Raw genomic sequence first — 13,717 nt, 5'->3', positions numbered from 1 at the left:
TTAGTGGGGTGGGGATAGGGATGAACATCTTGCCTTTGGAAAGTTTGCTGGGCTGTTCCATCTGAAGGCATCAAGGCCTATGTTTATTGAGACCTCGCTGAGAGAATAGAAGTGTAGAGAAGATGTCATTAGGTGGGCTGCACCTCTGAGCAATGTCTGTGGGTGATATAGGGTAGAATTTGGTGCAGGTTTGTGGGTTACAAACTGGTATATGATAAATTGAGGTTTCTCCTCCCCCGGGTCTACGAAGAGATTCAGCAATAAGGTAGAAATTACTTACAGGTATGTATGACATTCATAGAGGTTTAAGGCCAGAAGGGACCATTAGATCATCTAGTCTGATCACCTATATATTACAGGCCATTAAATTTCACCTAGTTAGCCCTGTATTGAGCCTAGTACAGGAATCAGCAATCTTTCAGAAGTGGTTTGCCTAATCTTTATTTATTCACTCCAATTTAAGGTTTCGCATGCCTGTAATACATTTTAATGTTTTTAGAAGGTCTCTTTCTATAAGTCTATAATATATAACTAAACTATTGTTGTATGTAAAGTAAATAAGGCTTTTAAAATGTTTAAAAAGCTTCATTTAAAATTAAATTAAAATGCAGAGTCCCCCAGACCGGTGGCCAGGACCTGGGCAGTGTGAGTGCCCCTGAAAATCAGCTCGCGTGCTGCCTTTGGCACCCGTGCCATAGGTTGCCTACCCCTGGCCTAGTAACTTGTATCTGTCTGAAGCATAGTTTATGTTTAACTAAAGCATGTATTCTAGAAAGGCATCCACTCTTGAGCTGAAGACCTCAAGAGGTGAAGAATCCACCATTTACCTTAGTAGCTTGTGGCAGTGATTAATCTCCCTCATTGTTAAAAATTTGTGCCTAATTTCTATTTTGAATTTGTCTGGCCTCAGCTTTCAGCCATTGGTTCTTTTTATACCTTTCTCTGCTAGATTAAAGAACCTTTAATACCTGGTATTGTCTCCCCATGAAGGAACTTATACACTGTAATCAAATCACCTCTCAATCTTTTTGATAAATTAAATAGATTGAGCTCTTTGAGGTGTCTCACTGTATAGCACTTTCTCTGGCTCCCAAATCGTTTGTGTGGCTCTTTTCTGTAACCCCTCCAGTTTTTCAGCCTCCTTTTAAGAACTGTGCTTGCTATTCCAGTATCAGTCTCACCAATGCTGTATAAAGAGGTAAAATCATCTCACTGCTCCCCTGATTGCACATCCAAGGATCACATTCGCCCTTTTTGCCTCAGTATTGCACTGAGAGCTTATGTTGAGTTGCTTTTTCATTATGAGCCCTAAATCCTTTGTAGTCAGTGCTTTCCAGAATTCAGAATGAAACCTTCCTTTAGGATGGAAATCTGGTCTTGGAACAAATGAATAACAGAAGGCAACAGGAAGCTAGATTAGCTGGAGGAGCCAATGTGGGAGCCAATCTGGATTCCCGAGCCTCCAAACTCCTTAAAAATAACATGCTAAGTCAATCACAGATCTCCATTGCTGCTTCTCTTCTCCATCCACACCCCCATGGCAGATTGTTACAGTATTGTTGCTTTGCTATTGAGTCCTGGCATTTAAGACACAGAGGAGAGTCTGGTTTGCCTTGGCTAGGATTGTGTGCATCTGATCCAGTCTGGTTTCTGTTGAATTCTCTCCATGTGCAGGACTAATTCATATGGACCCGTGATATGTGTAGTCTGCAGTGAAAGTGGTATGAGGCTGACAACTTTCGCTGCTCATATAATGAAGAATCTCAAGAGGAGTTGTGCTTTATATATAAATACTCTCTATGCATTCCCCCACTTCTCATCTCCATAGTCGTGTCTGTACATACAGCTCCCCACTGTGTTTTCTGCCAGCTCTGCAGTTCCTTCCAAGGCATTCAAAACCCTACTAATTGATTCCAGATGTTTTTCCTTTTCCCAGCATTCCCTTCTTTCCCCTCCCGCTCCCCATCCATCTGGCAGCTGAGTCAGCACTGCTGCTCTGTCCTTGGTTTTCATTCTGAGGTGCTGGATTTGGGGAAAGAAGGTGCAGGCAAGGGGGCAGATTTTGCTAGCCATTGGGACAGGGAAATCAAAGAGTGGATTTTGTTACGGAAGTGAAATTAGACGTTTAGTGGGGCTCTGACATAGTGCTTAAGATTTATGTCCATCCTTCTACCATCAAAATCATAATGTAGGCAGTTACTTTGCACAGTTCAGTACCAGCCTACTTTCCTCTTTCAGCTGTGGAGAAAAAGACAAGGAAGCCTGGCTTCTGGTTGCAAAGGGATTGCCACAATTCTTTCCAGAGAAGCACCAGTTTGAGAGAGCTGTATGAGATTCACATTGCAGGCAGACACATGCAATAGGCAAGGCTTTGAAAAATCCACTTGCCTACAAATGAATAGAAATTTTTCTGAGTGAGAGGCATCAGCTTCTCTAGGATTTAAGCTGTAAAAAAAAAAAACAAAAAAAAAAACCTCTAGTTTTTACTGTGATGCCTTCCTAAATCTGCAGAGCTAGCTCCAGTGCCACTTTTGGGAAATCTGGTTACTACCGCTGTGAAGTAGCTGGGATGGAGTGCCCCGTCACTGCTTATAGGAGTATGGTGCCCTGTAGAGGGCTGTCATCCTCCCTGCCCTTTGGAGTAGAGGCATCTGGAATGGATGGCACCGCTTAGAGCAGGAGACCCAGTTTGTGTGGGTGGTGGCCCTTGCCAGCACTATCATGTCATTCCACCAAAGAGTTTTGCTTTCCCCACTCCATTCCCACACTCAGAAAACTTTGTTTTCTGGTGTGATATTGAGGAAACAGTGGATTGAGAGTCAGGAATTCAGTCTGAAAGCCACTGTTGGCATGCCCTGTATCTGGCTCTCTAGTATTGGGCTCATGTATGGGAACCCCTTATCCTGAGTCTACTGCTCCCTTATGTTGGGTGATTTAGGTTCTGATCCAGAAGGGAAGCCTCCGTTTCCAACCATCCCAGCAGAGGACTCTGCTTCTGTTTGGGGACCCTTCTACCATTTCAGCAGAGGTCTCTGTGAGTCAACATAAAATGAATGGAGACCACTAACCAGCATTAATTTATTTCTGGGGTGAGCCAATGATGGTGGATTTTGTAGGTGAGGCAGCTGATGCAGAGTTCAGCAGCAGTAGACCCAGGATTTTGGAGTCTAGCAATAGAGGATACCAATCCACTGGGAGACTGGGGAGAAGGTGATATGGCTCAGAGCACAGGTGTATTTTCAGCAGGACCGGCTCTGGCTCTTTTGCCGTCCCAAGTAACAAAAACAAACAAACAAAAAAAACCTGTGGGGTGGCCGGAGCAGCGAAGAGGGGCGGGGCAGGGAAAACAAACCTGCCATCCGGCTGGAGCTGCGAGAGGGGACGGGGAACAAACCTGCGGGGCAGCCGGAGCAGGGATGGGGGCGGGGCAGGAAAAACAAACCTGCTGTCCAGCTTCAGCTGCAAGGGGGGGCGGGGAACAAACCTGCGGAGCGGCGAAGGGAGGGGGGGGGAAAAACAACCTACGGGAATGCCGCCCCTTGGAATCTGCTGCCCCAAGCATGAGCTTGCTCGGCTGGTGCCTGGAGCCAGCCCTGATTTTCAGCCTGGTAATTAGGCTTACTTCTTGGCTAGTAAGTACTAAATATACATATCTGTTTTTCAGATCTTAGCTATATCCACCAGGAAGTCTCTCCACAGGTACTGAGATCCTCTTGATTAAGTTGTTATCTGTTTCAGCACAGAGAGCTTGAATTTGTGCGCAGGAATAGAGTGAAGGTTGACTAACGTTGGGAACAATGACGGTCAGGGTGCTTGAAAGTAAAGATCTCTCTTTCTTCCTTTCCCACAGCAGAGGGGTTTGGCTTCTTTCTATGTGGTGTGTTTAAAAAGAAGTTCAGGGGGTAAATTTCATATCTCAAATTTCTTTTGCCTGTCTCCATTAGTATTTTTCAGACCTATAATTCTCATGGTGTTCTGAAAAAACAGTGCTAGAACCAGTGGATTCTGTCAGCTAGACAAGGCTCAGATGAGTTCAATTCACCATTAAATGATAGTGATAAAAATGCTTGAATGCATAGGAGATATCTATGAACTATAGCTTCCATGAGTGCTCTCATGAATGGAACTGGACCTGCTGTGAATTACAGGCCTGAAAAATTCCAGTGTAAACAAAGCTGCTGTGATGGGGAGAATAAGTGTCTGAGCCTTCAGACAAAAGAATCCGTAGTACCATAGTGGTAGTAATACCTACCTGTTGCACACTGCTTTGCAAAGGAGGTCAGTATATCCCCATTTTACATATGGGAAACTGAGGCACAGAGGTGAAGTGACTTGCCCAAGATTACCCAGCAGTCCAGTGGCAGAGCCAAGAATAGAACCCACATCTCCTGAGTACTAGTTCAGTGCTCTGTCCTGTGTCCTTTTATCCAATGCAGTTTAGTGCTCGTGAAAGGTGCTAGTGCAGGGGTAGGCAACCTATGGCATGGGTGCCGAAGGCGGCACGTGAGCTGATTTTCAGTGGCCCTCGCACTGCCCGGGATTTGGCCACTGGTCCGGGGGCTCTGCATTTTATTTAATTTTAAATGAAGCTTCTTAAACATTTTAAAAACCTTATTTACTTTACATACAACAATAGTTTAGTTATATATTATAGACTTATAGAAAGAGCCCTTCTAAGAACATTAAAATGTGTTACTGGCACGCGAAACCTTAAATCAGAGTGAATAAATTAAGACTCGGCACAGCACTTCTGAAAGGTTGCCGACCCCTGTGCTAGTGGGACCGCCTTGGGTGCTGAAGACCTCTGTTTATTGGACAGATACGATAGCAGTGCAAGCTTTCCATAGCCTTCATCTAACTCTCAGTGGTGTTCAGTCTCCAGGTTTTATTCAGTCCTTGCCGTGTGCTGGCAGTGTTAGCAAGGAAGCAGTTGTGATTTCATTTTTGTGTTGTGAATACCAGCCATCTAAAAGCAGAACTGAAAATTAATTTTGGTAACACCTGTATACACTGTCATTCCAACAGAGTTATTAAAAGCTGATTTCAGGCCCACTGCGTGACCCCATCCCTTTGCACTTACCCCACTGAATAGCTGTTGGATGGTAATAGATTTTAATCACTTCCATCAAGAACCATTTGGAAATAGACAAAAGGCTTTGTATGTCATCAGTCCCCTTAACCCATCCAGTTTCCCCAATATGGGGCTGTGGTATGTATGTCAAATTCCACTCTTCAGGGCAACTGGTATACAAGGCTGACTCCAGATGGGGCTGGAATTGTGCTCTCAGTATGTACATGTAAACGGTCAATACAATTCTTGACTTTGAATACTATATTAGTGAGATATTTGAAAGGCCTCTCTTTGGAGTTTCAAATGTTGGTAGGTGTTGGCGCTTGTTTCCGTCATGACAGCTGAAACCTACTCAGAAAAGACTTCCATTTCTCTGTGAAGTACTGAAGGCTGGAGTCTCCTGTCTAAAGCAGTTTCATCAGTTTGTCTTATGGGTTTCTTGAGAACAGTGGTAGAGCTACATAAGAACTTCCTTCCTACCTGTATATACAGAGACAAGTTCCCATTTCTGCTCACTGTCTCATTTCCCAGTTGGCCACCAAGCTGCTTTCTGGATCTGGGAGATCAACAGTGTTTGAGCAATACTGTGACACCTTGGATTTTGATTGGTAGGGCTGCAGGCAGCCATGGGGGTTTTTTGTTTGTTAGTTCCTATCATTTCTGCAGAGAAGAGGAGAAGAAAACAGGACGCAGTCCCCAGAAAAGAAAAGCACCTGATCCTGAGCTGATACGATGGATGTTTGAGAACTTATCTTGGGGAGAAGAGAGATACATAATTCAGGCTAGATCTCCTGCCCTGTTGTTTTATCAGATACCAGAGACCTAAATATAAAAGCACTGCTAAAGAAGGCATTCTTTCACAATTATCATGACAGTGTTCTTGTTCAGGTGCAAAATACTTCTGTCAGTGAGGATGATGGAAAAGTGAATTTTTATTTTCCTTACCCATCCAAAAGAATTGTTCATCTGAGGCAAATGGGAGAGGAGAATATTGCAAGACTGAAATAATATGTAAGAACATGCAAGTAATTCTTTCTGCTTCTTTTCCTTGACGTCTCTGTTCTTATGAGCTTCCCTGAACCTTGAAGTCCAGGCAAAAATTCTAAGGCTCATGTTTGTATTATGATTGGGTTTGAATAGTACAGTATTTATAAGATGATACATTGCACTTGAAATGTGAATCCTTGTTTCACATATCTGGGAGTAGGAGGCAGTGGTAAGTCTTCTCTATATACAGATTTGCATTAAATTAACTAAAGGTGTGTTTTTAAACAGATTTAGTTAAACGGGTGCAAGTTCGTGCATAGATGCTTTCTTTCTTTTTTTCATTTTAAGAGTGTCTTATTTTGGTTTAGCTTAATCCAATTTTAAAAATGAGCTGGATGAAGCCTCAAACTGAAACAAGAATGTTTACTCACAAATTGTACTCATTTAACTAAATTGATTCAAAACCACACCTTCAGTTAAACTTATGCAAGACTGTGTATAGACAAGGCCAGGGGTAGTCAATTATTTTTTGTCAAGGTCCAGATTTCTTGGTCAAGATATAGTCAAGGTCTGGACTCCAGGGAAACATTTTTCACACCACAAGTGCCCCTGTTCAATGAACACATACAATACTGTGCAATATACCCAGGGCCTATATTACTTATATTTTTACTGCGTTAAATGAAAAAGAAAATCAAACCACCGTATAACCTAAAAGTAACCTCCAAGAAAGATGTAATTTATCAGACACTTTGAAAAGTATTTAGCTAAAATGTCAAACAAATGCAAATATTTGTGGTCAGAATCCATGTGCTTCATTTCATAGTGCCATTTGATGTTCCCATTTTTAACAGCCACTGTCTCCATATAAATTAAACACACTGGTTGTCCCTTTGGGTGTTGTGGCAAAATAAAACAATAAGCAACATTCCACTCTTCTTTAAATGAACGGTTTCAGTGTCAATTTTCCTTTTTTTTGGCTAACATTTTAAAACACAGTGCTGTTAAACAACAAAAACACTGGAGGTGGGGCTGCCTTGGCTCACCGTTGCTTGTCCTGCAGTTCTTGGGGCTTTCACCTCCCTGAAGCGCCGAGTCCTGGCACGATTCCAGGCAGGGCTGAAGGGTTGCAGGGAGGAAGAGAAGAAGGAGGAGAGGCAGAAAAGTCCCTCTCCTTGTCCCAAGAGTAGAGGGAAGGGAAGAGCAGAGCTGCCACAAGCCACTGAACTCTGCCTTCCCTTCTTTAAAACTGGTGCCTACTGAGGGGCAGGGGCAAAGAGCACTACCTGCTTCCTCCATCAGCCCTGATTGGCAGCAGGAAAAAAGTCAATCAGAAGAGGTGTTTCCAAGACAGGAAATATGCAGCTTCAGCAGCTTGGGTGGAATTGTGAACATTGTAATTGCAGGGTGTGTGCCTCGGGTGTACCATTTTAGATTTTGATTGGGGTGGTGGGTAGCATTCCAGGGGCTATGTAGGTGTCAGCCCCAGGCACGCTCCCACTGTCACGGCTTAAATTCAGGTGCAGCAGGTTAGAGCTGGAGAAATGTTTGGGAATGCCCCCTGGGTCTCCTGCTAGGCTGAAGCCCCAAGTCCCCACTTGCCTCAGATGGGGTGAAGCCCCACATCCTTGCGTGCCTGGACTTGAGTCTTCAGCCCCACCGGGAATCCAAGGGTCAGCCCTGCAGGAAGCACCTTGGGACTGAAACACCTTCCTGCAGGGGTGAAGCCCTGAGCCCCCGTGAGCCCTGCGGTCTGCTGAAAAGGCTCTCACGGTCTAGATGTGGACTGCGGGCCCCTATTGACTACCACTGGACAAGGCCCTAATTTAAGGAAGAGACTGAGAGAGTAGCTCCCACCCCTATAGCGGCAGATATGAGAGTCTCTGGCCTCCCTTGCTGTCATGTAGCTGTTCTTTAGCTGGCTCATGCCACAAGTACTAGATGTGCTTTCTTTGGCTTCTTTTCTTTGATAAGAGGTGAAATTCAAAAGTCTTGATTTTATGACTGGACTCCTCTGCTATGATATTTTACTTCTGACCTCATACTAAAAGGAAAGAGGCTTTGACAGGGCAGTGTCCTGCTCCTGTCTCTTTTCAAGAAGAAACTGCATGGAGACCTTCTTCTGGTCAACACTTAATGGCTTATTTCACCAGGGAACTGTGTGGTCAGGTTCTGAATTAGTTTTACCCAGCTTTACTTGATCCGTAAGACAGTAGCTCTGGCATTGGGCTTTGAAGAGAGAAGGCACAACAGTTCTTTGGTCCCTATCTCGTGTTTCCATTCATTCAAACAGTTCAGTAGACAACATCAGTAGGTTGGAAAGCTGTCATGTACTCAGTGCCTTCCCTCTGTGGGCTTGTCTTAATACACACACAAACACAGACTCTCTCTCTCAGCTATAAATGTTTGTTCTTTACTTCTAGTCTATTCTCCACGTGAAAGAAGTAAAGAACAAACAATTATAGCCTGGATCACACTAGCCTTTACAAACATGTTAATTACCTCAAGTTAACAGGCAATCAGTTACCACAAGGTTTAGTGTAGACATTACAATTGAGAACAGTGCCTTGACTTTTGCTTGGTGGATGGTTTTTGTTTTTGTTTTGTTTTGCTTGGTTGGTTATTTTTAAATGAGAAATATAAACCCTAGTACTTCAGGACCTAAGTCAACCAACCATAACCTGACAGGAGACGGAAACTTCCTCTAAGGGCAAGTTATTCACAGAATGTCTTGCACCTTCCTAAAGCATATGATGCCTGCTACTTTCACACAGGGTACTGGATTAGATAGACAGCTGATTTGATCCAGTATGACAATTTTTATGGATTCTCTAAACACATGAGTTGTACTGCTTTAATTATACTGAATATAGTTAAAGTGGTACAACCTCCCTAGGGTAGTCGCAGTTCGATAGGTATAAATGTGCTTAGATCAGGATACCTTATTCCCATACAGGAAGAGGAATGAACTGTACTGGTGTATGGCATTGTTATACCAGTATAACTGTATTCACCCTATGGGTTTTACTGGTATAACTACTAAAAAAAACAAATCACACAACTGACCTAAATGGTTGTACCTGTTTAAAAAGTGTGTAGACCAGGCCCATGTTTTTCTAGTAGCTATTCTCCACTTCAATGTCATGATCTTGGATCACCACCTACTGACTGTCAAAGAAATTTACCTAATTAACATTGCAATGAAGAGTAAAGTAGTCAATATTCAGAGGCATGTCCGCAGCTCTACACCTTTGTAAGCTATTACATTTCTATACAGGCTGATCTATATGCAGTTTTTGCACTGATTTAACTAAATTTCCTGATGTGAGCTGTACCAGCTCACACTGGTATAAGTGTCCACGCAAGCGATTGAATCAATTAAACTAAATCAAATTTTTAAACAATTTTAGATAAATTGGTCAAGTGCATATACAAGATCTAAGTTGGGAGGAGGGCTCTGTCTTTAGTGTTATACTTGGCCTCAGCAAAGCCAGGCACTACCCTGGATCACACCTTACAAGCCAAGGGGGCTGGGTGGAAGCTACAAATGGAGCCCCTCCATCTAGTTACACTAATCCCATATCGTTTTTGTTCTCTGATTACTGTTTCAGTTACGTTTCTGAACAGAGCCTTAACTTTCTTATGAGTAATGGGAGGTGTTCCTTGTATCTTTATGGGAATGGGGTCTGACAAGTGGACCCGTGCCAATGAATCAGATGCAGTAATCTATTCATCTCCTTTGATAGGGGAGTCGGTTTGAGTCCTTACCTGGTTGTGGATGAATTAGTGGGAGAGAGCAGAATTTTTTTCTTGTTCTGAACTGCAGGTTAAAAAGTACCTCACGCTGTGTTTAAAGAAAACGGTGTATATACATTTAGTTACCGTTTGCCAAGTTACCACTGTACTTGGAGGGCTTGTTGCTATTCTTTAACAGGCCTTCCCTGTTCGGCTAGTCTGGGATGGCTGCTGCTGTTGTCTGCAGAAGAGAGTATTGCCGACAAGACTCTCAAGACAGTTTGTAGAGAGGATGAGTTTCAGTCCATCCATCCAAACCTCTCCTCCTGCTTGTGATTGTCAGAACTCTTGCATTTCTTCCTGTGGTTCATACCTGGGAAGTGGGAGAATCAGTTTGCTTAAATGCTGCTGTTAAAATTGTTTTTACATTTTAGGAGGGAGGGCAAGGAGCCCAATCCTGGCAATTTCTATATTTGAATGATAATTTCAGGTCTTGGTGGTGTTTCATGTACTATGTGCAGTACTTAGAAGATGTAAAGTGTTCTGTACATGCTAAGAATTAGTAGCAGTAAAATAATGGAACAAGTATTAAGAGCTGAAACTCACTGAACATCTAGATGATAACAGGACAATAATGACACTTACAGATAGTGTAATAGGAGGTATTTCAAGCGCTAATGAGGACAGAGAAATAATACAAAGGGATCCAAAAAGATTAGAAATATAGGCAGAGAATAATGAGATTAGGCAGGAAATGTGCAAATGAATACATCTGGAGAAAAATAATCTGAAATACAAATATTCAGTGGGAGGGAGAAACCTGGATAAGAATCCTGGTGAAAGATAGTAGGAAACATCAAATTAAAAACGAATTGGTAACAGCGTGACAGCAAAACAAGCCTATGTGGTTTTGAACTGCATTACTTAGACATAAAGTCACAAAACAGGGTGGTGATAGTCCCCTCTAAATGGCTCTGGAACAACTTCATCTGGTGTACTGTATTCAGCACCAGAAATTGATTGAAAAATTTGGGAAGTTCAGAGAGGAGCAGTAAAAATGATCATAGTTGTATTTATGAGTCAAGATTAAGAGCTAAATATATATGTGTTGTCTAAGCATCCACTAAGGGACATAGTCTTTTCACCCTTAAAATGTTTTTAAGTGACTAAAAGTGGGAGCGTTGTTATTTAGGATGGTACAAGTGGATGTAAGATAGGAGGAAAGGAATAAAATGAAATTAAGAGGGAAACGCCTGAAAATTAGATTGTTAGATTTACGGGATAGTCTTTTGGGATAATTTAAAAACAAGATTAAATAAAACAATAGAATATGTCCTGCAGGGAACAATCCTGCATTATCAAGAGGATAGACTCTGTGACCTAATAGGTCTTGTTCATAGAATTCTAGAAATGTGGGGGTGGAAGGGACCTCGAGAAGTCATCAAGTCTGGCCCTCTGCACACTGTCAGGACAAAGTTAACCTAGACCATCCCTAACGGATGTTTGTCCAACTTGTTTTTAAAAGCTTTCTAATTAGTATTCTGTTCTCAGTGTTAGAGGTACTGTCAACTTGAAAGCTAGTCCAGTTAAAAATAAATAAGTTAGTTGTTTTAGATACTGCATCTTCCCCAGAGTCCTCCTGCCAATTTTTATAATTTTACAATCAGTTTCCTATTTTGTTCCTATTTTAAAAATGGAAAAACCTACACAGTCATGGGGAACTGACTTATATTGAGACTAACTATAGACAAAGAGCTGTCAAACAGACGACAAAAATAAACTGAAAAAATATTAAAATTATTGTTCTTTAAACTTTCAGTTATAATAATCAGAAATGTTATCTCTCTCAGTGATAGGTTTAATAAGTTCTAGCCAGAAGCATAATTAAGTTGATGATGTTTCTTTAAAATCTTCATTTAAAATAAAGTTTTCAGGCCTGTCTTCATTTAAAAAATAAACTTGTTTATTGTATTCGTTTAGATTCACTTAAAGGTTCAAAGACAGGGAACTTGTCAGGGTAAGGGAAGCAATTGGGTAGAAATTAAAGCATGGTAGGGCTACCACTTTTCTGGGCTTTTGGGGGAAACCGTGCATTGCACAGATGATGCATTGCGTGAATCTACACTTGAAAAAATTGTAGCTATATTCCCATAGCTGCCAGCAGTGGTGCAGCCATTTTTATGACATGGTGGTAAAAACAACTGAGCTGTGTTTATGAATTTAACAGTGGTGTGGTGCGGCTGCACTGCTGCTGACAGTTGCTGAACCATGCCCACTAATTTTTCTTTCTTTGATAAGGTTTCTGAGTTCTGTTTCTGCAAGCTGCAGTACTTATATGCAGCTTTGTATAGGGACTGGACTTCAGTAAGTGAAACTGGCTGTGTGGTTAGGGTCCATGGCTGCAGCTCTGCGCTGCTAAATGGTGTTGAATGCCCTTCCCTCACCTTTTTCCCAGCTACAGGCGTGCATGATCATGTGGCCCGCAGGGGACACAGGCCAGATATACTAGTGTCAGAACAAATCTGGGATTCAGCCAATGTCTGAATGACCTGTGTTGGCTGTAGGTGCATTGAATTTATCATTGTTTCATTCGCCCTGAAATGGGAGCTGCAGGCACTTTGATAAATGGATTGAAAGATTTGTCCAGTTTCAGGGGAGCTCCCTTCAGTGTCTCTGTATTCTCTGCTGAACGGCTACTATGTAATTTCCTGCAGCAATTACCCGTTGGTGAATTCCTTCCCAACAGAGATCCCTTTGCCTCATCCAGTGACAAGACTGTTTTCCCTTTTGTCCATTGATTTAAGCACACCAATATTACAATAGGCTCTACTACCTCATGGTGTTATGGGAGGAGGACCCATGTCTGGAATAGCAGGTGGAGTTTAAAATCGGGATTACAGTACATTGACAGTGGTGAGCAACCTCCTAGCCTAAGATTATTCCTTGGATTTCTCTGGTGGGGTGATGGGTGCAGTAGAAACAGAGCAACAGTACAGTCTTCTAAGGTCAGAGAGGCTGGAATGTCATGGACTGTTCTTGCTTTACACCAGGTGACTGAATTCTTCCAGCCATGCCTCTCTCCCTGCCCTGAGGGCATGTAGATGAGCCCTGGCAGAGTAGCTACAATGATGATTTTTGAAGTGCTAGGGCCCTCTGGAGGCATGGTAGTGTGGGATTTTTATCCTCTTTCGAATACCTTTTGTCTGGTGGAGTATCTGTTTAATACACAACCAGTTGGCATCAAATGGCGCCAAAAGCCGCTAAAAAGCCCATTGTCCTAGCACAGAAATCTCTGTGGGATGCCCTGAGCTGAGGGAGGAGTATAATTAACGCCTTGTTTGAAGGTAGCGAAGCTAATGATTGGGAGAGAGCAAGTGCTGCAAGCCTGTATTCTCAGTTCCCCATGGCTCCTGTCTGTCTTCTGAGGAGTAGGCAAGAAACATGAATTTCAGTAATTGGGTATCTAGGTAATCTGTTTTGCACAGATCTGTCCTGGAATACAGATCTCTGCTCTCTCTTTTACTAGAATATAGTAGCAAGGAATACTGCCCTAAGCAGAGTTACTTGGGGGCAGTGCCATGAGGATGCAGTTTATCACAAGAAATATTTTAACAGGGGACTGGGAGAAGTGGAGTGTGCCAGCCAAGCAGACTGGCATTTTATAGAGGTGTTAGGACCAATGCCACCCACACTGGAATGCTGGGAGTACTCAGGAAAAGTCAGAAAGAGAATTCTGTTCTATAATTTGGGCCTGAGGAGGAGATGCAGACCAGTCAGGCCCCGAAGGTACACCTTACATGACTTAGTTAGGACATCCTGTGATATTTCAAGGATGTATAGGTCCTGAGCCTCAAATATGGCCCCTTCATTCTACCTAGTATCCACAAAGCTGCCAAAACAAACTTAAAAAAAGAGAATCTGTGC

At 42.6% G+C, this 13,717-nt stretch overlaps 1 protein-coding gene across 11 annotated transcripts in view; it reads left to right on the top strand.

The window, feature by feature from the left end:
* Positions 1-13,717, top strand: part of RBFOX2 (RNA binding fox-1 homolog 2) — a 273,394-nt gene that overhangs the window by 176,265 nt on the left and 83,412 nt on the right. The window lies entirely within an intron of this gene.

This window comes from Gopherus evgoodei, chromosome 1 (genome assembly GCF_007399415.2).
Source record: "Gopherus evgoodei ecotype Sinaloan lineage chromosome 1, rGopEvg1_v1.p, whole genome shotgun sequence".
NCBI classification, from domain to species: Eukaryota; Metazoa; Chordata; order Testudines; family Testudinidae; genus Gopherus; species Gopherus evgoodei.
The sequence above is the reverse complement of the archived record's forward strand: the minus strand, read 5'-3'. Positions and strand labels throughout refer to the sequence as shown.